The following is a 26531-nucleotide window of genomic DNA, read 5'->3' on the forward strand; positions in this document are numbered from 1 at the left end:
CCCGTCTAGCTCTGACATTCAGTGCCCTCCCACATTCCTCCATTGTTCTGAAGTTGGGTGAAAGAAGCTTCACTGGTCTCCTAACTTCCCTGGCTTCTTCCAAATATCACCTGAAGCCCCACCTTCCACAAGAAGTCTTCCCCAGCTCCTCTTAATTCCAGTGCCTTCTCTGCTGCTTATCTCCCATTTATCCCATGCATGGCCCACTTGTATGTTGTGATGTATATGTTAGATACATGTAAGCATGCATATGTGTTCACAGGTTGCTTCCCTGTGAGACTGTGAGCTCCCTGAGGGCAGGGAGTATTTTGTGCCAGCTCTGCATCCCCAGAACTTCACAGGGAGCCTGGCCCCCAGGAAACAGCCAATAACTGTGCAGGAATATATCTGGGGAGGTGGGAACATGAGTTTCCTACGGCCAGGTGACCCTGAAGCTGTTGCACCCCCTAATCTAGGAAACAGAAAGTGAACTAAGAGAGAGCTCCCAGCATCCCATCATTCCATGGGAAGGACAGACCCCAGAGTCTCACCATGAAGCCGTTCCTGCACTCTGCTACTCAGCACGCAGCAGCTGTCTTTAAAAACGATTTCATCCTTTGCAGCGACTAGCTAAATATGAGACGAGGAGCCCCCTTGGTCCCCCTCACTCTCACCTGCAGCTGGGCTGAATAATTCATGGGAAACCTATTTGAATGAAGTAGCAGAGACAATGAAGAGAGCTGGGTCAGGCATTCAGTGCTGCAGCAACTCAGCCACGAGGTCATTTTAAAACAAAAGGGATGAGATGTAGAAAGGATTAATGATTGCCTTTTCAACTCTCCTGAACCACAGTGGCTGAAAATCATTTTAAATCGATACCTATTAAACGGCTTCTGAATGGAGACTCTTGACTTTAGCACCAAAAAAAAAAAGTTTACCAAAAATACAAAATATAGTAGAAATACCAGTGGGGCCAGAACAAAGGGTTAAAACACCAAGGCCCAGGAAAGTGCTCTGTACCCCATGTTAATGTTAATGGAACCAAACTAAATTGGTCGGTGTGTCCTAGGGTAGAATTTTAAAAAAATTTGTAATCTGTGATTTTTGTAGCTATACAGAACTCTCAGGGTGGAAGCTCCCTCCATTGATGCATGTCTCCCTCCACTGTCACAGAGGGGCAACTTAGTGTTAGAGAATTATTGGGGCCACTGAGATGCTGATTGACTTGTATATAGTCACAGCCGGTGTAGTGTAGAGGGAGATTTTGAACTCAGATCTTCCTGACCCTAAAGCCAACAGGACATGATAAGCTGTGTGGAGAATTGGAGGTGGCAGGGGCAAGACAGAGTCGCTAATAATAAAAAATAAACAGAAGAAGATATCAGCCAGGAAAGAGCTGATTTAAAGAAAGATCTTCAGCCCCCTTAAAAGTCCCAGAGATCACGAAAACTGTAGAGACGGACTCTGCCCTCCTTCTTTGTGGGATATAGACAGGGCTTTGAGGGCAATGGGGTACAGTGAAAAGAATACTCATTACATTTAGAAGTAGGGGTTGTGGATTCAAATCTTGGCTCTGTGACTACCTATATGGCCTTGGGCAAGTCATTGACCTTTCTGAGCCTCAGTTTCCTCATCTATAAGAAGGAAGGAGGCGGACTAGATCACCTCTGGGGTTCCTTCTAATTCTAGATCTAGGACCGAGTGTAAGCCCATAACTGCTAAAGAAACGTGGGCTCTAGCAGACTGCATTAACCCAAGAGAATTTCAGGGCAGCCAAACCACACAAGCCTACTACATTCCATTCTTAGCGGTTTCCTCGCTTAGAATAGCCCATTAGCATTTCCAAAGTGATCTCATTTGACCCTCTTAGCCCAGTGAGGTAGGTAGGACAGGCATTATTATCCCCATTTTTCAGATGAGGACACTGAGGTTCAGAGAAGGAGAGTTTTTGCCTAGGTCACACAGCCCACAAGCTTCAGAGGCAGTATTTGAACCCGCCTCATCTGATCCCTCTGTACTACCCCATGTTGCCCATCAGAATCCCAGGCTTCCTTTAGGTCGGACCTGGCCCAGGTGCTTCTTTCCGTAGAAGAACTCATCTAAATGCCATGACTGGTTGATGGTGTTCTCTCTCTCCTCAAATTACCTTGTAGCTATATATCTGTGTATATGTTGCAGCACTTTCAGTGCCTAGAATAGTGCCAGGCACATATTAGGTATTTAAATGCCCACTGTATTGAATTGTAGTGAATTTTTCGACTGCAGAAGAAGAAGGGAGGGAGGAAGGGAAGAAAGGAGTAGAGAGGAAGGGAGGGAAGGAGGGAGAGAGTGAGAGGAAGGAAGGAAGGAAGGAAGGAAGGAAGGAAGGAAGGAAGGAAGGAAGGAAGGAAGGAAGGAAGGAAGGAAGGAAGGAAGGAGGGAAGGAGGGAAGGAGGGAAGGAGGGAAGGAGGGAAGGAGGGAGGGAAGAGTGGGAGGGAGGGAGGGAAGAGTGGGAGGGAGGGAGGGAAGAGTGGGAGGGAGGGAGGGAAGAGTGAGAGGGAGGGAGAGAGAAACAAGCCCATCTGTGATGGGTCGATTCTGATATTCTGTGTTCTAAGGTCCCTCTCATCCTGACATTCCATGTTCTAAGGTCCCTTCCACACTGATACTCTCTGTTATCAAAGCCCAGGGTCACATAACTATTAAGTTCTGAGACTACACCTGAATTCAGGTCTTCCTGATTCCAAGTCAAGCACTCTATGCATGGCTCTACCTACTTAGGTGGGCACTTGTAGCTTCCTCATCTCTAGGCAATATAATACAGCAATCGGGCTGTCCCTATGCCCCTTATATCCTTGTCCCAAAAGGCGAGTCTGCCTTGGAACCCAGAAGGCAGAGACTGTGCAAAGAGGAGTCCAAACCACCCCCAGTTCAGGATCTGACACAGTCAGGATCCTAATTAGGTCATGAGCTGATGGCATTGGCTGGAAAGGGGAGCCAGGCAGATATACCAGCCAAGAGGTACCTCCACTCTGGACTTGTTGATCTAGCTCTGACCCTAAGTTTTCTCATCCGTAAAACAGGCACTGGTAGTCAACATAATACCACCACCTAGTTGTAATGAAGATCTAGTGAGATTTATTCTATGGTCTACGTCCTGTGAACACCCAGACAAAACCAACCAGTTGCTGCTCTCAAGGAACTTCCATTCTATTAGAAAGACGCAGCTAGAATACAGATAAGTAAATAGAGAAGAGGAAAGCACCTGCCTTTATCTGTAAAATGATAAAAAAAAAATAGCTTACTGTGAGGATCAAATGAGCTAACATTTGTGAAATGCTTTGTAAAGATTAAAGTGTTAGATAAACCTAGCAACTAATATTACTGTTATTCTTTCTATCATCTCTGTGCATTGGCATTTAGGGATGCACTCTACCCTCACCTTTGCTAGTGAATACCTCTCTTTCTTCAAGACTCAGCCCAGGTCCCATGTCCTCTATGAAGCCTCCGTCGATCCCCAGCAAATGAAAGCCCTCTCTCACTCCTCAACTTACCCTAAAATACACTTTTGTGCTTTTTCTTTTATTTCCATCACATTCTATGTTATATGATATTTGTTGGAATATCTGAAATGTTTTCCCTGACCCCAGAGCATACTGCAAATGACGTGTGGGCCAGGATTATGTCATTTTTCATATTTGAATCTCCAGCCTCTAGCCTAGTGCCTCACACACATTAGGCATATATGTTGACTGAATCAAAATGATGCTGAGTTATTGACATATTTTTAGAGCATGAAATGACATTTACCTGTGGAAGAGGTGAATCCAATGCATCTGAAAGTGAGAGGGAAATAGATACTATTCTAAGATGTCTAAAAGAGAATCTCTATCCCCCTCCTGGCCAACCTGATTCTTGGAAGAGCTGGGCACATGTGCAGTATCATACTTGGACATCTCTCCCAGTCCCTGCATCTGAAGCTCTTAACCAATCTCAGCCGGAGGCTGAAATCTGCAAAGGGATGCAACTCATCCCCTTCCTGCTGTGCAGACCCTTCTAACCCTAAATTTTCTCATCTGTAAGATGACAGGGTAGGACTAGATCGTCTCTAAGGCGTCTTATAGCTCTAAATCCTATGAATTCGGTTGATGATCTAACCCTACTTTTAAGAGTACTACATCCCTTATTTTAAAAACTCAAGTATTCTGCAATTAACATTGTTTGGAATTCCACAACACCCTTGAAATAATAAGAGATGCTCTGTGGCATTGAAAAACCAGCTTCATTTCCATGTTGGTGCCACAGGGATACCTTCCTCTCTTCCTGTCTAAAACCACACCATCTTTTGAAACCCAGATTTCCCTGCCTTCCCAACAAATCCTTCCCTGGCTGCATCAGCCCACCATGATTTCTTGTCTTTTGAACACTAGAGCTCATACCTGGGCAGAGAACTCGTATCATCTTGTAGTTTTGCCTGTTTCCGATGTATGGACCTTGATTTCCCCAAATAAGCTCCATATGACCTGTAAGGGTGGTTGTGAGGGAGATACTGGGAAGGCTAGCCTTCAGCATTAAGGGCACATAGGATGGTTTGAATTTTTCAATATCCCAAATAATAATTACCTGTTTATCGTTCAGGATCATAGCCCTAGAGCTGGAGGTCATCTGACTCAATACCTTCATTTGACATATGGGGGAACTGAGGCCCACAGAGGTGAAATGACTTGCCCAAGGTCACACACTTACTCTGCTGACTCAGTCCACTGTCCTGGGTGCCAGCTTTCTTTTTCCATTTTATACCAATGATCTTTCTATATAGTCTCCAATGGAAGAACAGCCAATGTAATACAACAAACATTTATCAAGTACCTACCATGTGCAAGACATTATACTGAGCAGAGTAGGTTCAAAAACAAAAAGGGTAACAGTCTCTGCCCTCAAGGAGAGGAAGTGAGAGGCAATAATATCTACAAAGATGAGGATAAACAGACACCTCCTCTAAGAGTCCTGTACCCCATCCACATTTTCAAAACTAGAATCAAAGTAATTCTAGGAGGGAAAAAGTGTTAACGAGTCAGGGATCAATCCGACCCAACACACAACAACTTTTTGTTAAGCACCTACTGTGTAAGGCACTGTCCCCGATGTTGGGGATAAATTGAGCAAAAAAAAAAAAAAAGCCCTGATCCCAAAGAGCTTCCTCTCTCTTGGCACAGCAGAAGGGATGGTGGACTCTGAGTTGGAGGATGTGGGTTTAAATCCCGTCTCCACTCAAGTCAACTATAAGACAAGAGGATTGTGTCTCTAAGGTGCTTCCCAGATCTTAATCTACAACACTATAATCCCTCTCACTACCTCTGTGGTCTCAGGCAAATCATCTCTAGGCCTCTGTGTCCTCATCTGGAAAATGAGAGGACCAGATGAGGTGGCTTCTGGGATCCCTTCCACGCTCCTCTCATTGGCTGCTCCCGCCTTTCTCAGCTTCTATCTGTCTCCCACCCCCCTCCTGCATTCCCCCATACATATGTATTACCTTAAATAGGAAGCGGCCCCAGGACTATGCTTTGTAGCAGGCTAGGGATATGTCATGGAGAGGAGGGGGTACATTCCAGACATGGAAGTCCATGTGTGGAAAGCAGCTGGCCAGAGAGACAATGCCAGGTCCAGAGGGAAAAACATTCCAACTCCTTCTGGAAGGATCCCAGTTGACATAACTCTTTAGGGGTGTTGGGCTTTAATTTAATCTTCTTTCATTTAACAGCCCCTGAAGTCCTTTAATCATTTCTTCCAAATTCCACCAAATGATCGATTCTCTCCAGGACAGCGAGGTAAGAAAGTTCTAAGGATTATCTCTTCTCTCAACATTTAGGAAGACCACCCCTCCAAGTCTGTGTCCTTTCCATGAACAACTACACTCATCTGGGCTGCTGTGCTATGCCCCATTTTTCTCCTCCCAATGGACTCAACAGAATCCGATTGGTCTTGTTTTGTCTTTCCTTGCCATTTTGCATGCCATTCATGTTACCTCCAAACAGCTCCCTAGTTATTTTATATATGCATGACTTGTCTCCCCAATTAGATTAAGGCCTGTATCTTTTACTTCTTATGTATTCCCCATAGTACCCACTACAGTCCTATGCACGCAGCAGGTGCTCAATAAAAGCTTGTCATAGAATGTTGGACATTATTGAATCACATTTTATTCTACCTTGTCTCCTCACCCCCGCTTGCAGTTCCCAGGTCCCCTGATGATATTGTCTCAGTCCCCAGTGGCATCCACAACTCCTCTCCACAGGAAACCACTTCAACCTATACCTCTCAGATATTATCTAGTTACCCCTTATCCACCAAATTAACGAGGCCTCTATCCCAAACCAAATCTAATCCTGGCGGCTGCAATGCCTCATCAGATCACACCCACCAAGGCAAGATATTAAGCCATCTGCCTGTTGGAAGCCACTTTCCAAGCCAATTAGAGATAATTTTGAGAGAGTGAGTTCATGAGATATGACATACAACACTCTGTTCTAAAACGAAGGCTTAGGGGAGGATCAACTTCCTTTCGAGCAAACAAGTTTCACTGGAAAATTGTGATGAATGCTTAGCGATGCAGAGAAAGCCTCTGCTCACAGAGAGGAGCCCAAGCTGGAGAGGAGCTCAGTGGCCAGCCCAGGCCTGAACAAAGATGGAACATTTTATATGCAGAACAGCAAGGCCAGTCTGGCTGAACTGTAGAGCCAGGAGGTGAGTAATGTATAACGAAGCTGGAGAAGTAGGGTGAGTTCCCTTCATGTGGCTCTGACGCCTCCAATCCATAGAATCCCTGCATCCTCTACCACCACTCCTGATTCTGACCCCTCAGGCAGAACAACGCTGCTCCATGGGCTAATCCTCCAAATACTTGGAGATAGCCATTGGGTCTCTCTGAGTCTTCACTTCTGGAGAAATATCCCTAGTTCCTTTAGCTGATTCTCATAGATTATGTTCTTGAGGACCTCTCCTCTGCAGGTTCTCATTTCTACCACATGCCCACAGTAATGGCAGGGAGCTATGGCACAAACAATCCAAAAATCTTTAGAACCAGCTTTGGAATGCTGTCTTCAATACTTCTAGCCAGAAGTTTTATCTTCTTAATTACATTTTGTTTCTTAGGCTATGCAACCTTGGCTGAGTCCTTCTGGGCTCTGGTGGACTTCTCTAGGCCTTCATGCTCTAATTGGAAAATTAGGAGGTTAGACTAGGCCACCTCCATGTTCTCTTCCTTCTCACCTTCTGGCACCCTATAACCCCATGGTTATATTACATTTAACTTTTCCTTGGCCACCTAATATGAAAGGAAGCATTGAAGGCACTGGCTGTTTTTGCCTTTCTTTGTATCCCTGGTGCTTAATTAGCATAGTGCCTGGTACACAGTAAGTTCTTAATAAATGTTCCCTGCTTTCTTGCTTGATTGCAGTGAAAGTAGCAATGGCTTTAGTGTCCTAAGACCTGAGTTAGAATTCTACCTTTACTAATTATTACCAGTGAGATCTTAGGCAAGTCTCTCTCAGTTTCCATATTCGTCAAATGAGAAGGTTTGACTAGCTCTTTTATAAGGCTCTCTCAAGTCTATATCCTAGAATAATGGACAGGAACAACTTTCACCAAATATTTACAAAAGACCAAATGCATGCTGGGAAAAGAGAAAAACCAGCTTCTGGTATTAAAATTATGTCACAGACAATCCTCCAAGTACATAATCCAAGGCAGAGATTCCCCAATTAAGGTTAACCTCAACCCTGCCCTTAGCATTCTGTCACCACTCTGCTGACTCTTAGAAACTTGGAAGGAGGAGTAAAAGAGGTGCAGGTGGGCTGCTACGATTTATAAAATGTAATAGCAAAGTTATTTTTGTGAGCTCATAAACTCACCCAGGCAATGAAGCCCTAACTTCCTGGCAAGGGGTGAGCTCACAAGGCAACGACCTTAACACTGTAAATTAATTCTGAAGCACAATTGTTTTCCATCTTCATTTAAAACCAACGTTCGTTAATCTAGCTTTAATGACATAGGAAATGGAAATTCCCTTAATAAAATAAGTTATGAATATTTATTATCCCATTTTACCTGAAAATTGAATAATTCATCAATTAACTTTACTATTAATTATTTAATGCAAAATTAATAAACGGCACAACTCTTAACGTCTCTCTTTGCAGCCCCTCTGGGGTGGGGGCCGCTGAGATTAAGGAGCAGAGCCAAGAAAGAAGTTTGCATTGGCCGAGACACAAGTGGTTTGTACACATCAGGGTGACTTGTGGGGTGTGTTTGTGTGTGCGTGCGTGTTTGTTTTAACTGGAAACCTCTTGGAGCATCCTGAGGAACCATCCCCCCAGCACCTGCTTGGCATCGATAAAACCGAAACGCAGAACAGGAACAAAGAGGTTTCCTTTCGTTTTTAGCATTCAGACCCACAGGCAAAGCTGTATAATTTAGCAATTATTCTGATAGTGGATTTCTGCAATTCGATTCTACAGGCGTTTTTTATGAAGCATTTACTCTGCGCTAGGCACCGTGTAAGACAAAAGGGAACTAGTCCCTGTCCTCAAGGAACTCACCTTCTGCTGGAGGAGGAAAATGTCCCCACACAAGTATATACAGAATAGAAGGGGTGGGCTGTGGGGGAAGGGGGAGCAGGGACCGGCCAATGGGAGTCCCGCCCTTTAATCATGCACCAGGTGAAGTCAGCATCGGTATTGAGTAAAACTCTCCCCATCAGAGCAAGTACAGGTGGGGTGTGACTTTTTTTTTTTTTAATCCATTTACTGTGCGGTAGAAAGCGCCTACAATGTGCGGGCACTGTGCTTAGCGCTTTACAAGTATTAACTCATTTGATCCTTCTGGCTACTGGGTGCGAACTGAGCGTGCATAGAAAACTCAACCTCTTTCCTGCCCTGATGGCAAAGGTGGGGAGGTCTGATTGGACCTATGGGAGGGGGACGGCAGTGGGTAGTTAGTGTCTACTCTGGAATCGTTGTCTGTGGATTATCCACTTTGGGAATTGTCGGTGACCGAACACTGGGACTGCCTGGCCCCCTCTATAGCACTGGCTGCCCCTTTTCTTCTGCCTCCCCCAACCCTGGCCTAGGGGGAGGGGTGGCCGGATGCCTTTCTCCTCTCCGCCCCCTGGGGACCCCCTTACTGTCAACATTCTTCATTCTTCACTTTTTCTTGCATTAAGAGTCTCATCCCTTGTCCATTTCACACACACGCACACCCAACCAGATCCTCAATGAAATCATCTACCAGCCCATGGAGAATTCTCCCTCCTTTCTCAAGTTTAGTACCTGGCTCATCTGGACATCAGTGGACATGATGATGTCCCAGAAAACACCCTGGCTTCCTAGCTCATTGACCATAGAAGCATAGATCGAGAACTAGAAGGAAACTTGGAAACTAGCTGGTTTATCTTCCTTACTTTACAGATTAGGAAACTGAGGCCCAGGGAAGTAAGGTGACTTTCCCAAGGTCCCACAAGTGGGAAGAGTTTTTTTGTTTGTTTGTTTGTTTTTACAAGTAGGAAGAGTTTGAAGTCAGTCAGCCAACTCGAATTTTTTAAGTGCCTACTATGTGCCAGGAACTCAACTAAGGGATGGAAGTAGGATTCAAACCCTAGGCCCCCAGCTCTAAATCCAGGGCTCTTTCCACTTTGCATTGCTTTCTCACCCTTCTCAAACTCTCTGTAGCATTTGGCACTGGTGGACACCCCGTCCTCCAGGAAAATCTCTCTTCTAGAGGGTTTTCTCACTCTCTGTCTTCTCCTCCTACTTATGTCACTACACCCTTCCATCATCATTCATATGTCATCCTCCCAGCATAAGTTAATGATAAGATTGTGTCCAGTTTAAAATAGATGTTGCCCTTTGGTCTACTTTATAAATTGAAAGTAGAAGGAAATAAAAATGACTCAATCCAGGACTCTGTCCTGAGCCCTCTCTTCTTTTCAGAATAATAATAATAACAGCTAATTTTTAAGGTTTGCAAAGTACCTCACAAATACTATTTCATGTGATCCTCACAACAGCCCTGGGAGAGAGATGATATTATTATCCTCCTTTTGGAGATGAGGAAACTGAGGCAGGCAGAAAACTTGCCCAGAGACACACATCTGTTAAGTGTCTGGAGCAGGATTAGAGCTCAGACCTTCCTGACTCTGAGTCCAGCACCCCATCCACTGTACCACCTTGCTGCTTTTTCTATATGTATTCTCTTTCCCTTAGTGATTTCATCAGTTTCCATGACTTCAATTCTCATCTCATGCAAATGATGCCTAGCTCTATATATCCAGCCCTAGTCTTTCTACTGAGAGCCAGTCCTGCATCCCCACCTGCCTGTTGGACATTTCAAACTAGATGTCCCAAAGCCATCTCCTACTCAATATGTCCAAAACAGAGCTCACTGTGTTTCCTGTCCCAGTCCTAGACAACCCCACTTATCTTTGCTATTTCTGTCAGGGCCATTCTTCCTGTCCTTTAGGCTAACAAGTTCTGGTTCTTTCCCCTGACTTTTTGCTCTCACACACCTTATGTATCCTTTGGCTTGCCAAATCTTGTTATTTATGCCTTCATAAAATCCCTCATGTCCATCTCCTCTCTATTCACGAGACAATCACCCTAGCTTAGATCCTTATTACCTCTCATCTGGAGGAAGCTAGGTGGCTCAATGGATAGAGTGCTGGACCTGGAATCAGGAAGACCTGTGTACAATTCCGGCCTCAGACACTCACTAGATGTGTGTCCCTGGGCAAGTCACTTCACCTCAGTTTGCTTTACTTCCCTGGAGAAGGAAATGGCAAACCTCTCCAGTATCTTTTCCAGGAAAACCTCAAATGGGGTCACAAAGATCCAGACATGACAGAATGACTGAAAAACAGCCACCTCTCACCTGAACTATTACAGCCTCCTAATTGGTCTCACAGGCTCAAATCTCTCCCTTTGCCAATCCACCGTCTTCTCAGCTGCTAAGGCACAGGTCTGACCATGTCATGTCACTCCCCTACTCAATAAACTCCTATAATTCTCTATTACCTCTAGGCATAACATAAGTAGCATAATAAATAATAATATATTATAATAATAAACATATTTGAATTATGCATAAATACTAGATTATATGTTATATATACATATGAAATTATATGTTATATAAATATATTATACATGAATATATTAATGTTTAAATAATGTATTACAAAAATACGTAATAAAAATATTAACTCCTCTGTTCAGCTTTTAAGGCCCTTCACAGAATGACCCCAACCTTCTTTTCCAAGCTCGATATACACTATCTCCCTTCACACACTCTACAGTCAAGCCAAGTCTTGCTGTTCCTTGCTGTGTGCTGGAACACAGTACATCTTCAACCATCTCCACGCCTTCACAAAGGCTATTCCTCATGTCTGGAATGCCCTCCATCCTTAGCTCCATCTCAACTCCACTTTCTCTCCGAAATCTTTCCCGATTCCCTCTAGTTCCTCACCTCCTACCCACCAATTAAGTTGCCTTGGGCCTACTTTGCACATCACTTATATACTGTGTGTGCAGGTTGGCTCCCGCAATAGATGTAAGCTCCTATAGACTAGTTTCGTTTCTGTCCTTATATTCCCAGTGGATAACACAGTACTTGGCTCACCAGAGATGTCTAAATGCTGGATAATTGATTGAGTCCCTATTTCTACTGAGGCCACCACCATCTGGCTAGTCATTCAGGTTTGCAACCTCAGGGACATCTGCAACTCTTTACTCCTCTCTTTCAACCCCAACATCTAATCAGTTTACCAGTTTGGACAATCCTACGGCTGCATGTCTCAAGATTATCCCTTTTTCTCCACTCACACAGCCATCATCACCCTAGTTCACTCCCTGATCACCTCTCATACTTTTCCCCTGTACTAGCATCCTCACTGGTCATTCTGCCTCAAGTCTCTTGTCTATCCTCCTCACAGATACCCAGTTGACATCACTAAAGTTAAAGTCCGACCATCTCACTCTTCAATGTAAGAGACTACTGTGGCTCTCTCTAGCCTCTAGGATAAAGTACAAACTCCTCAGTTTGGTATTCAAAGCCTTTACCCTTTGGCTTTGGTCTACCTTCCAAGTGGACTGCGTACAACACCTCTTCATGCATCCTATGATCCATCCAAATGAACTCATTTATTATTCTTTATGTACGACAGTCTATCTCCCATCTCTATGCCTTTGAACAAACTCTCCTCCCTGCCTGGAGCACATGCCTTCCTCACTGCCACTTCTTAGAATACCAAGCTCCCTTGAGAGCTCAGCTTAAATACCAGGACCTACAAAAAACCTTTCCTGATCCTCCTTGTTGTTAATCTCCACCCTTAACATTACTTTGTATGTATATGTATACATATATATATATAAACAAATATATGTGTGTATATATATATATATGTGTGTATGTGTATATATGTGTGTGTATGTGACACACACACATATATATAGACACACACACACACACACATATATGTACGTATGGTTCTTCCACTCACCACATAGAATTTAAACTCTTTGATGGCAGGGACATGATTGTAACCCCAGAAATCTCAAATGATATAATACTGGTAAAGCACTTAGAACAGAACCTGGCATATAGTACATGCTTAATAATTGTTTATTCCTTTTATCCCCTTTCCAGCACTTAGTACAACATGTGGTACATAGCAGGTGTTTAAAAAATGCTGGTTGAACCAATGAATAAATGAATGAATGAAGAAATAAATGACTAATACAAGAAAAAAAAAACTTCCAAAGAATTAGAGCTGTCTTAAAATAGAATAAGCTGCCTCAGGAGGAAATAAGTTCCCTATCACTGAAAGTGTACAAGTAGGGATGTGCTGGTAAATATTTAACAACCAATTCTTTTAAAAAAAGAGAAAGAAGGAAGGAAGGAAAGAGAGAAAGAAAAAAGAAAGGCACTCACAATACACTTTTAAGTTAATCTGCATTATTAACATTTTCTGCATCACTTTCTTAAATCTAGACAATCCATAAAATAATAAACCCTGATTTATAGAATTTCTGAGGGCTAAACGCTAGGCAGCTAGGTGGTTCAGTGGATAGAGAAGCAGGCCTGGAGTCAGGACAACCTATCTTCCTGAATTCAAATCCAGACTCAAACACTACCTGTGTAACCTTGGGCAAGTCACTTAACCCTGTTTGCCTCACTTTCCTCATCTATAAAATGAGCTGGCAAAGGAAATGGCAAACCACCAGTGATTTTGCCAAGAAAACCCCAAATGGGGTCACAAAGTACAGGACGTGACTGAACAACCACACAAATGCTCACACTGAAAATTTAACAATCAGCTCTCAAGAACCATTCAAAGAAGTGCCAGCATGCCCCTGTCTCCAAGCAGACTATACGATCACCAGTTTGATATGATATAAAAGGTATTAGAAGATCATAAAGTTAGAAGTGGAAGGGGACAGAGGAATCATTGCGTCTAACCTCCCATTTTACAGACGAGGAAACTGACGCCCAGAGAGGTTAACTGATTTTCCCAGTATCATAGGGCTAGTAACTGGGATTAGAATCTAGAGCTTCCTGCCTCCAAGTCCACTATAAGAGGCAACTAGGTGGTACCATACAGCACAGAGCACTGGACCTTGGGACTGGAAGACATGTATTCAAATGCTGTCTCAGACACTTAAAAGCTATATGACCCTAAGCGAGACCTTAACATCTGTCTACCTCAGTTTCTTCATCTATATGGGGATGATAATAATAGCACCTACCTCCTAGGGTGGTTGTGAGGATAAAAAATGAGATAAGATTAGTAAAGTGCTTAGTACAGTGCCTGGAATGTTCTAGATACTTCATAAATACTTATTTCCTTCCTACCTAGCTACCTCTGAGTTGTACTGAATGAGGACAATTCAGTTACAACTTTAGCATCTCATGACTTTGGGAGGTGGGGGAAGGGTGGGGAGGATTAAATGAATAAACTTGATGCCAAGGTAATGGAGGGAATGGAACCTCAGGGTATTTCATATAAAGAGATATACAGAAGGTAAATTTCACTTGGTAGGCAGCCCTCTCAGGAAGAAACAATAACTCCACATTTACTTTCATTTTTAAATCATTACATGCAAGCTCTGTCTTAGCAATAATTTCATTCCGTGTCCCTGCTGCTCTCTGTCTCTTCAAGCTGGGGCTGGCTCCCCTGGACACCCTCAGCCTGGGCACCAATGCCTGATTCCAAACACAAATCTTATTTCCCAAGGTCCTGAGGCTGAAAAGCTGGAAAGAAGGGCGAGAAAAACGACAAGCCTGGTGATATTTTAATCAAGAGAAAAGCTACTCCCAAACCAGGTCTCCTGCACACTATCCAGGTCTCTGCTGCTTTGAGAAAGGAGCCCAGTCCCCAGCCAAGCCCTAGGAGATGCAAAGTGTTCAGTGATCAGAATAGCCAAGGTACAGGGCCCTTTAACACTTCTCTGGGACTGCTGACCCAGCACTGGCCTCTGATTCTACTTCTCCACCAAGTTACCTACTTTTTTCACAGGGTAACTGATCACCTTCTGTGCACAGTAGGATTGGAAGGAATGGGGTTGGATCAATGGTGGTCTTTGGTTTGAGGATTTGGGTGGGGAGAGGAAAGAAGAATCTTTTTTTTTTAATGTTCTATCTTAGAAAGTTTTTCCAGGGAACTTCAACTTGAGAAATAGAACAATAAGGAATATATATATATATATATATATATATATATATATATATATATATATATATATAATATGAAGATATACAAACACACATTTAGAATATGTGAACAAAGGATATGTAGCAAAGTCAGAACCATGGAACATATTCTTTTCCCACTTTTTCTTAATGTAAAAGAAAAAAATAGTCCCTATCACAGGTGGGCTATGGGAAATGTAAGAATAGCATGTAAAAACCTCTATGGTAGGAACCGTGGATATGACAGCATTGCTTAATGAGAACAGGGGGAAAATCTGCAGCCGCTGATCTTGCAATTCCCCATTACACAGAAAATTATGAGTTACAAAGAGCAGTTTACTCCAGGAACATACATTAGCCACTTCTAATTCTGCTAGGCAAATTTGCTAGATCTCATTCTCCATAGCTAGCCAGAATGCGTGAGGTTGGAAATGATTTCTGGGGAAGCACTAGGGATAGCAGTATCTGGACAGAGAAATCCAAACTTGAGGATTTTCTCAGCCCAAGAGAGAAAAAAGGAGAAAGCCAAGAATCAACCAGGAAGACCTAGCCCTGCTGGGGAGAACAGATGAGGAAGCACTCCCTTTTTCTTTCTTTAGTGAGGTGGGGGACTATGGCTATGGAATATTACAAGCAATGGCAGACATGGCTTCATTTTCACTGGGTTTGCTTTATTTTTTTTCTGTGTTATAAAGGAGGGTTCCATGGAGAGGTGTATAGAGGAAATTATTATGAGACCAAAACAAAGAGCAGAGATAAAAGTTTGTCTTTCATCTCCTCCCACTCCTTTTTCAGAAGTAGGGATCTATGGGCATTAAATATCGCACATAATGCGGGATTTTTTTTTCAATGAATTGATCAGTGTTGCTTCATCTTTTCTTTTCTTCTGCTTTTTCTTTTCTCTCTTTTTAAAAAATATTCATTATAACGGATGACTATCTGGGAGAGATAGAGGGAGGAATTTAGGCACTGAAAAAAATCAATAAATGTTTTAAAAATTTGTTTCAATGCCACCTCTACATAAGAATAAACCATGAGGTAGGGAAAGGTACTTGACCTGTGATTTCATTGTTATAGACGTCTCCCAGGCAAAGAAAGCCCCTCTCCCAGTGCAGGTTTGTACCTCCTCTGCAATTTATGCAGTAGAATCAATTCTATCCTCCTCTTTGAACGACAAAGGTAAAGTGACTTGCTGAGGGTCACATGGTAATGGGACTTGAACCCAGGTCTTCCTGGCTCCCAGGCTAGTTTTCTGAATCCAATACACCAGACTGCCTCTGTAGACCAGGAGGTAGGGTAAATAAAACAAAATTACCTCCAGGAGATCCTGGCAAGCTATGTAGATGGCTATTGATTTGTGAGAGCACAGCACCAGAGGGCATTGTTATTCTCAGAAATATTCATCACTGCCAGGTTGCCCTGCTTAGAAATAGCAGAAAGTGACACTCTGAGATGAGGATTCTCCAATCAGGGTGGCCCAATCCTCAGGCAAACTTGCATTAGCAGTAACCTGACAAGCAGAGCCTGGGGCCAAGATGAGCATTTATCACCAAGCAGTCAAAGGAGAGAGACCACACTCATTGTTGCAACGAGATAAGAGGCAACCAAGGTGCCTTTCCCTCAGTGGTCAGTCCCCAGAGCTTTAGATTAACTCAGACCCAAGACAAACCTGGGACTTCATACTGGGAGAGGGTGCCCGAAGTACCTGGAAAGAGCCTCCCTACCATTTTCCTTCTTCCCTTCCTAGACACTCACAATGGGGAGCTAGGTGGTGCCACAGTGCACACAGTGCACGGCCCAGAGTCAAGACTCCACTAAGGAGTTGAAGATGAAAGGGTCATATCTGGAGAATAAAATTAAAGGATGAGAGAGGATTATACTAGGAGAAGGAGAAAGGGAAAGGTAGAACAGAGTAAATTATCTCACAAAAAAAAAACAAACAGGGAAAAAAAGGCTCTTACAGTGGAAGGGAAATGGGGGAAGGTGAGAGGGAATGAGTGAATCTTATTTTCATAGCGTTTGGCTTAAGGAGCTAATAACATACACACTCAAGTGGGTATGGAAATCTGTCTTACCCTACAGGAAAATAAGAGGGGAAGGGGACAAGACAGCAGGGAGATGATAGAGAGGAGGGAAGATTGGGAAAGGGGGTAATCAGAAGCAAACACTTCTGAGGAGGGACAGGGTCAAAAGAAAGAATAGAATAAATGGGAGGGCAGGATAGGATCAAGGGAAATAGAGTTAGTTTTTCACAACATGTCTACTATGGAAGTGTTTTGCATTAACTGCACATGTATAACTTATATTGAGTTGATTGCCTTTTCAATGAGGGTGGGTGGGGAGGGAGGAAGGAAGGGAGGAAATTTGGAACCCAAAGTTTTAAAAACACATGTTTTTAAAAAATGTTTTCACATGCTACTGGGAAATAAGAAATATAGGAAATGAGGTACAGAAGTCTGTCCTGCCCTACAGGAAAACAGAAGGGGAAGGGGATAAGAGAAGGAGGGAGAGATAGAAGAGAGGGCAGACTAGGGGAAGGGGTATTCATAATGCATGCCATCTTGGGGTGGGGGGAGGGGGAGATGGGGTGAAAATTTGAAACGCAAAATCTTGTGGAAGTAAATGTTAAAAACTAAAAATAAGTAAATTTATATTTAAAAAAAAGATTCCACCAAGGCTACCTCCTAACAAGGGGCTTTTTCTAATCTCTTTCCCAGGCCCCTACTTCTGCCTCCCTCCCCTGCCCTGGATTTCATTTGTATCCATTTATGTGTATATGTTATTTCACTTCATGGAATGTAAGCTCTTTGAGGGCAGGGATGGATTCCTTTTTGTGCTGGTTTTCCCAGTGCCTAGTGCAGTGCATGAGACATAGCAGGTGCTTTAAAAATGCTTATTGATTGATTGATTTCTATCAGAGAGACAGAGAGACAGAGAGTCCTGAACATATTTGCTTCCTGAATTAGTGTTGTAACAGGAACCAAAACTCATTCATGAGTGCCATCTTTAGTACACAAAACCTGCAAGGCGTCTCATGAAGTGCCAAAATTCTTGCCTTCAAGGAACTGACAATCTGAGGTTTGTACAACATATAAACAGATTAAGTAAATACAAGAGAATCTGAGGATGAGGAGAGAGCTAAGAACGAAGCTGATCAGTAAAGATTTCACATAGCAGGTAGCTCCTAAAATCAGTCGCAATGACTGCTGGTGTCCCTTCTTGCCGTAACATTCTAGGTTCTAATAGAATTCTGTGTTCTCTCTGGCTCATTACAATCCTGACATTCTATATTCTAATAGATTTCTGTGTTCTAGAATTCCTTCCAGCCCTGAAATTTTATGTTTTGTAGCCCCTTCCAGCCCTGACATTTCAGGATTTTATAATTAAAGGTGATGAGCCCACAGGAATGATGTCACTGAACAAAAAGAGCCCCCAGCTAATAAATCAAGTAACATGATCTGAGTAGGGATGTAGGCTTGGATGTGACAGACTGGTAGGTATTCTACCAAGATGCCAGGCCACTATGCATGTCTTCCCCAGGATCCAAGCCTTAGCAGCTCTGTTAGCCTTCCATAGAAAAGTGCATAAAGTTAGACACTACCCTAGGGGCTACTGGGCCAATGCCTGAATGCCCTCTGGGGAAGTTCCAGCCTAGTTGCAGAGCTCCTTGAAACCTGAGATAGTGGCCTCTGGGTAAGGTAGAGAGCTCACAGAAGGCAAAACACCATAAAGTACATTTGCTCCTTGGTTAACAATAATAGGTTTCCTACCTTGTCAAAAATTTGCCCATTGTATCAGCCCAGTGCTGAAATGTATGTAACATGACATGCTATTATGTTAATTTGAAGGTAGGTCCCCAACTCAGCACAATGCAAAGGTCACCACATTGCAGTGGGGACTGACCCAATTTCTTAATTGATTCGCCCTCACAGCCACTGGAATTATCCACTTCTGTGACTGCGATCCCCTGCTCCCACACACATTTTTCAGGAATATCTACTGAAATAACTCAGGGAAGCCAACTTTACAGAAAAAAAAAAGATTAATAATAGATCACTAAAACAAGATCTCTGGTTGAATTGTGTAATTCTCCTTCTGCAGCTCTGTCTAGCTCATCTAGAAAGACAAGTCACTCAGAAATGTCTTATGCACGGTAGTGATTATCTCGGTAGGGAAATTTGAGACGGGGGGGGGTGGGGAAGGAGAGTAAGTAATGGGCTCCAATTTACCTTGGGGATTTGTCTCTCATGTTAGATAAATGTGGGGTGATCCAATACCGTTCTCCAAATCTCAGGGGAGCTGTAACGACTCAATCTGTCTCCAACACTAACCTCTCCTAGGAGAGGGGCGCCCAGCCACACCTCCTTGGGGCTTGGGATGGCAAAGACTCGATGGGTAGTATTGCTGACCTTTGCTCTGTCTTCCTCCTCATCCCTGCCTGGCAGAATCCTTAGTTTTGTCCACAGCACAATTGGATGCCACTGTCCACATGAGACTTTTTCTGATTCTCCCTCAGTGATTAGCACTGTCTCCTTCTTGAAATTACTTTATGCGTGCTTTCTGTTCATCTGTAAACCCATCATAAGCTCTCACCCCCAATCCCAACAAAATGCCAGCTGGAAAGGACTTTAGAGGTCAATTCCAATACCTTCCTATCCCAGATGAGGAAGTTGAGGAGTGGAGAAAGCAAGGTCATACAAAGACAGTAAGTGGCAGATCCATTCAAATCACCAAATGCCTACTGTGTGCACAAGCCCTATTCAAGGCACTGTGGAGGATTTTTTTTAAAGTATAAAATATGTTCTGTGCCTTTGAGGAACATCTCACTGAGAAAATTATGGGACACAGAGCTTAAGGGGAGATTATTCTCACTACTCTCTTTTCACTCCCTTCTTAACTCCCTTGTACTCTCACCTCTCACCTCATCACTCTACAAGGACTGCTCTTTCTAAAGTTACCAATGCTCTGTTCTTGCTGAATCCAATGGCCTTTTCTCAACCATCACCCTCTTTGACCTCTCTCTAGCATCTGCCCCTGTTTTCCACATTCTCCTGCTAGGTACTCGCTCCTCTCTGGGTCTTCACGACACGATTCTTTCTTAGTTCTCCTCCACCCTGTCTGACCACTCCTGGGTATTAAATAATTACTTTGGATTGTACTCAGATTCCTGTGCTGGATCATCTTTCATATCAGACTCCCTAAATGTGAGTGTTCACCAAGAGTGTATCCTGGGTCACCTTGTCTATACTCTTGAGGCTGACCTCATTAGCTGCCAGGGGTTCAGTTATCATCTCTAGGCAAACGGTTCCTAGATATAGATGTCCAGCCAGCTTGTGTCTCTTCTGAGTTCCTCATCTCCAACTGCCTATTAGACAGTTCAGGCTGGATGTGCTATAGACATCTCCAATTCAACATGTCCCAAACAGAAGTCATTCTCTTTCACCCAAAATGCACCTCTTTGTTTATTTTTTCCTATTCACCCAAATTCACAACCCTGGAGTCACCTTTTCCTTCTCCTCTCTCTCACCCCCAGTACTCAATCAGTTGCTAAATCTTATTGTTTGTAACCCTACAACACTTCTTAAACCCATCCCCTCCTCTCTGCTCACATGGCCACTATTCTAGTTAAGTCCTGAAGGCTACTTTCCCAATTCACAGGCTGTCTAGGACCTAGAGAGAAGAGGCCATTGAAGATGTAAGAGAAAGGAATTAGCAGTGAGGCCAAGTTGGCAGATGAGCCAGGAAGGAATTGTGAGCCATCAAGGGCATAGGTGAAAGGTTAGCCTTGAAGAGCTGGAGGAACTCCTCTTTCTTGGAGGCCCCACTCCTGCTTCTTAGTTCTTTCCTCCTCTTCATTTGGTCTTCATCTTCCCCTCCCTGCTTGCTAGTTACCAGTTTTACTGCCCATTGACCAAAAAGGGTTAGTGTCCATTAGAGGGACACTAGATCTTCAGTGGAAAGAGGCTCTACAAATCTAATCAATTCATTAGATATTGAAAAGCATGTTCCAACCTCTTCTTGTCCAATATTAGCAGGATAGCTGACCTGGAATTTCTCTCCACTCTAACTTGAGACATCACTGAAGTCAAACCTCACCACTCTAAGAGTAAAGTTTCATTTCAGTATAAATGATCTGGAGATCCCTAGGTCAGAATGAAATTTCAGTATCAAAGCAGGGATCTGCAAATACGGCTAAGAAGACAAAAATCACTCCCGGGGGGTCATCAATGTCCCTTTTCCCCCTAGAGTTTTGTAATTCTCTTTTCTGTTCTCCCTAGTTATCAGGGATCAGAGTCAAGAATTTTGTTTTCCTAGAGGATAAGGAAGGTGGTGGTTCAAGGATGCTTAGATTATATTAAATTGGCCAGCTATATCTTCCTTATATATGACAGTCCACCTCCCTATGGAATGTGCCTTTGTTATAGAGGCTGCCCCATGTCTGGACTGAACTCTCTCTTCACCTTCACCTCCTAGAATCCTAGTTCCCTTCAAAGTACAGCTCAGCTGCTGACTCCTAAGGAAGGAAAGACTTTCCTAATTTCTCTACCCAACCCATCTGCAATTATTTGGGCTCTCTTGGTCTTAAAATTACTTTGTATTTCTTTAGAGTTAGATAATGATTACTTATCCATGTACATGGTGAGGCTCATCTCTTCCCTCCCTCTCCCAGAATATAAGCTCTTTGAGGGCAGGGCAGGGCAGGGACCATTTCATTTTTGTCTTTGAGTCCCACCACCTAGCACAACATCTAGAACATAATAGGCTCTTAATAAGAGTTTATTGAATTGAGTAAGAGATTATCTAGTCCAACCCCACTGATGAAACGATAATAAAATCTTACTTTGAAAATTGCCTTTAAAAAGAGGCATTATGAGAGTAGTGGAAGGAGTACTGGATGCTCAGCCTGGAAGACCTGACACATCCTAGTTGTGTGACCCTGAGCAACTCATTTGTCCTTCTCTTTCTGCTCCTGGCTATTCTCAATGATATAAGCTGCAGAGAAGGTGCCAATCTTCATTAATAGAGGAAGTACCCTACCAGGAGTTCTCTATACTGATTAAGTAACAAGTGAGAAAGGAGGGGAGGGAAAGGGAGAGGAGAAAGAGGGGAGAGGGAGAGAGAGAGAGAGAGAGAGAGAGAGAGAGAGAGAGAGAGAGAGAGAGAGAGAGAGAGAGAGAGAGAGAGAGGCAGAGAGAGGGAAGGAAGGAAGGAAGGAAGGAAGGAAGGAAGGAAGGAAGGAAGGAAGGAAGGAAGGAAGGAAGGAAGGAAGGAAGGAAGGAAGGAAACTGCCAGAGGACAGACTTTACAATTCATGTGCACATCCAGAATCCATATTCAAACAGACATGTAGCCCTCTTGATAGCAACTTAATAATGATTTATTAAACTAGAAATGTATAGATAACATGCTACTGAGTCAATCAATTAATCCAGGGAGGGGATGGGGCAGGGGGGAAGGTGGTGTATATCCAAGAAGTAAGAGGTATGAAATCTTCCCTCAAATAGCTCACAATCCCTCTCCTCTCTCTCCTTCTCTCTCTCTCTCTCTCCATATATATATATATATATATATATATATATATATATATATATATATATATATATATATATATATATATATATATGTATGTATATATATGTATATATGTATGTATATATATATCTGTGTGTGTGTACACACATGCATAGATGTACACATACATATTTATCATTCTATCTTATCATACATATGTGTCCCATTAGAAAGACAATTACCCTTCTCATGGGGCTCTCACACATAATCCACTATCTAACAGATGTTAACATGGCAGAGTGTAAAGAATGACAGCTTATAGTAAGGCAAAGACTTGGGTTCAAATCCTGCCTTGGATGTTAGCTGTATGACCTTGGGCAATTCATTGAACATTGTGCGACTGACCTGTTTCTTCATCCATAAAATGGAGTTCATAATAGTCGTGCTACTACATGAGGCTGTTATGAAGTTTAAAGGAGGGCTGAATACAAAGTGCTTTGTCAATTACTATAACAGGATTCTCACATACCTGTCATTATACGCCAATTATTATAACTTGTGTGCATTGCATGGTTCTGCCTAGAAGTAGAAATGGACATATTGGCCTGATCCCAGCTTAGAATGACCTCTGCTTCCACAGATTTCTCTGGATCAATGTCTGGATCCCTTCTTTGACCCTACCACTTTTTCCTTGTATCGTACTTATTTGTAGACATGTCACAGCTCCTCCTGCCTGACTATAAGTTCCTCAGGAGACCAAAGACTATATCATTTTTTTTTCATTCTTATATAAGAGAGATAAAATGATTTGTCAAAAATCACACAACCAGTATGTGTCAGAAGTAAGACTTGAATCCAGACCTCCAGGTCCCAAGGCCAGCTTTATCCATGACACTCCTCATTCCTGTGTTAAAAAGGTGAAGCCATCAGAGTAATTAGGCCAGCAACTCAGCAAGGGCCCTATTTATAACCTCCAGGAACTTGGAGTCCCCGACATGAGCCACGAGTCTATTCTGCCACCCCTTCCTATAGCAACATCTATATGTGAGCCGATTACAACAATTAATTTAATAGGGATTCCTCTGCATGAACAATGCATCATTTTATTAGGAAACTCTATAAATGTCAGTGGTACAATTCATTTTTATTAATTTTCTAAAATGAAATTAGCAGGAGTGGTGGCAGCAAGAGAGGCAAACAGAGGTTGCGGAACATTTCTATCCCAAAGGGTATTGGTGTCATTAATTCCTAAATACCAGGAGGCCTGTTTGTATGAACTCAGCAGTTGACTGCACCAATTAATTTCAATATTTGGAGGGGAGAGGGGAATATCTACCAAACTCAACTCAACAGCTAATTTAGGAAGGCCCTTGAACAGCCAGGCAACTTTTTCTCCTCTTGGGACATGGAGCTTTCGGGTGTAAATACAGTGTTGCAATACTAATACGCTAATGCTTCCTTACCATCTTCACCCCACTGCCTTTAGCAAAATAAAAACAATCTGGGAACACTTTCCATAAATCCGCTGCACGGCTGATGCCTCCAGCAGTGGGGTGCTCTATGCTACATTCCATTTAACAGAATGCCTGGTATACCCTAGTCCCACCACCGAAAGGGCAAAAAAAATCACGTGTGACCACTAGTGGCATTCACTCCTTTTTGGGGGATCCTACAGCCTTATGTCTTGAAATATTTGGTCTCATCTCTAGCTGTAACATGATGGACCAGTTATTCTGCAGTCAGGCAGTGTCTAGGTCATATAATAGCAACCCTGTCCTTGGCTATGGTCCAGGAAAAGGCAAACTCTGGTTGGTGTAACCAGCAGTGACTACTACTACCACTACTACTACTACTACTACTACTACTAATAATAATAATAATAATAACAACAACAACAATAATAACAAACAACTAGAATTTCTAAAGTGATTTAAAGTTTGCAAAGAACTTTAGAAATATTATCTCAATTTATCCTCACAACAACCTTGGGAGGTAAGTGCTATTATTATCCCCATTTTATAGATGAGAAAACTAAGACTGCGGGAGGTTATGACTTGCCCTGGACCACACAGCTAGTTAATGATTTAAGAAACCACACATTAACATGATCTCTGTTTTACTGTATTTTTATTTATTTTATTAAACATTTCCCAATTACATTTTAATCTTGTTCAGGCTTCAGCCTGAGCAGCAAGACTGCTACCTCTGGTATAAAGAATTCTATTAGATTGGAAGCTCCTCGAGGTCATAGATTATTTTGCTTTTTTCTTCCTGTCCCCATCACCTAGCAGAGTGCCTGGCACAGAGAAAGCACTTAAGAACTATTGCTGGTGGACTGATTAAAAAATACCTGATTGGGAGTCAAAGGATCATAAATATAGAACTGAAGGTGCCTCAGATGAGAAAATCAAAGACAGGGAGATGGGGGGATTTGTTCAAAATCACACAAGTGGTCGTACTAGAGGCAGAATTTGAACCCAGATCCTCCAAATCCAGAGGTAGTACTATTTCTACTGAACCACAGTTGAGTCTCTGGACCTTCAGTAGGTTCAAAGTCCAGTTCTTCTCCTTACTAAAGACTCTTCTATTTTCATCTTTGCCATTTTTTTGTCATGCTTAGCATGGTACCTTGACCATCATCATCATCATCATCATAATAATAATAATAAATGTTGGGTGAATTGTATTAGAGGATCTAGAGAATGAAGGTCCCATATAAGCCATGTAGTCATTATTTGATAGATTTGGAGCCAAAAGAGACCTTAAGTTCATCAATTCCTACTCCCTCATTGAAGTCAGAGAGGGAAAATGATTTTCCAATGATTACATGGATAGGAAGGGGCAAGGCTGAGATTTGCACCCTGGTCCTTTGAATACAAATCTAGCGGAATCCAAATCTCATTGTCCACCCCCCACACCAACGGACAAGCACTCAAATGAATTTATTGACTTGAGCTCCCTACTCTGGAATTCATTTTCCTCAAGCGTATGAGAAGGTTGGACCAGGTGGCCTCTATGGTATTTTCCATATTTAAATGCTAGGAGTATATTCATTAGCCTTTATTTATTTGACCTAAGAACCTGAATGCCAACCTCAATGGAGCTCTGTTCCCTTCAACCATCTTCCCAAAGAGAAAAGGCCCTACCAAGGCCATGGATAAACTGGGTAAAAGGTCCCCTAACACAAAAACAGGGCAACTAGGTGGCACAGTGGCTAGAGTGCTGATCCTGGAGTGAGGAAGACTCATCTTTCTGAGTTCAAGTCTGGTCTCAGACTCTTCCTAGCTGTGTGACCCTGGGCAAGTCACTTCACCCTGTTTGCCTCAATTTCCTCATACGTAAAATGATCTGGAGAAGGCATCGGCAAACCACTCCAGTATCTTTGCCAAGAAAACTGCAAATGGGGTCACAGAGTCAGACCCAATGGAAATGACTGAAACAACAACAAAAACACAAAAAGGTACAGAAGCCCACAGAATAATGAACACTGACAGACACTCTGGTGTCTCCTTTGGAAGGAAGAAAGGCTGGGGATATAGCTTCCTGAAATCAAACTCAAGGCACAGACATCCCATAAGTCACAATCACACCAACATACTTAAGCTAACACACACACAAACCTGTCACTACTAATAGAAAATTTGTTGAAAGCACTGTAGCCACCGATTTCAAATGTCCCCCAAATGTCACAGACCTAAAATAAAAGCATCAAGTCAGGCATGGGGGAGAGGTACCCCCTTAAAACAAATGTACTTCACCTTTCTTAACATAATAAAAATGTCAATGACACTCTAAGGGAAACAGGTCGGCAATCTTTTAACCGACTACATCTGTCCCCAAGTGGCTACAGAAGTTAAACATTTATGGCAGTTATTGAGGACACTTACTGCATAATAAACTATAGCCCTGTCCATTAAGTCTGCTTTGGGGGATCTCTTGCTACCAATTACTGAAACCCCTAACATGGAAAAAGCAACCCTCAGCCTCCAAAACAAGTGGAGACACAGGTGACCAGCTTAGTTAGCAGCAGAAAGAAGGAAAGGAAAGGAGAGGGGAGGGGAGGGGAGGGGAGGGGAGGGGGGGGGAGGGGAGGGGGGGGGGAGGAAGGGGAGGTGGGAGAAAAGAAAGGAGGGAGAAAAAAAGGAAGGAAGGAAGGAGAGATAGGAAGGAAGGAAGGAAGGAAGGAGAGATAGGAAGGAAGACAGGAGGAAGGGAGTGAAGGAGGAAGGGAGGAAAGAGAGAGAAAGAAAGAAGGAGGGAGGAAAGAAAGAAAAGGAAGGAAGAAAAAGAAAGGAAGGAAGGAAAGAAGGAAAAAGGAGGG

At 42.9% G+C, this 26531-nt stretch overlaps 1 protein-coding gene across 8 annotated transcripts in view; it reads right to left on the reverse strand.

The window, feature by feature from the left end:
- Nucleotides 1-26531, reverse strand: part of CAMTA1 (calmodulin binding transcription activator 1) — a 1299703-nt gene that overhangs the window by 877870 nt on the left and 395302 nt on the right. The gene's annotated exons all lie outside the window — the stretch shown is intronic.

Source organism: Phascolarctos cinereus, unplaced genomic scaffold (assembly GCF_003287225.1).
Source record: "Phascolarctos cinereus isolate Bilbo 61053 unplaced genomic scaffold, phaCin_HiC Scaffold_726;HRSCAF=1367, whole genome shotgun sequence".
Taxonomy (NCBI): Eukaryota; Metazoa; Chordata; class Mammalia; order Diprotodontia; family Phascolarctidae; genus Phascolarctos; species Phascolarctos cinereus.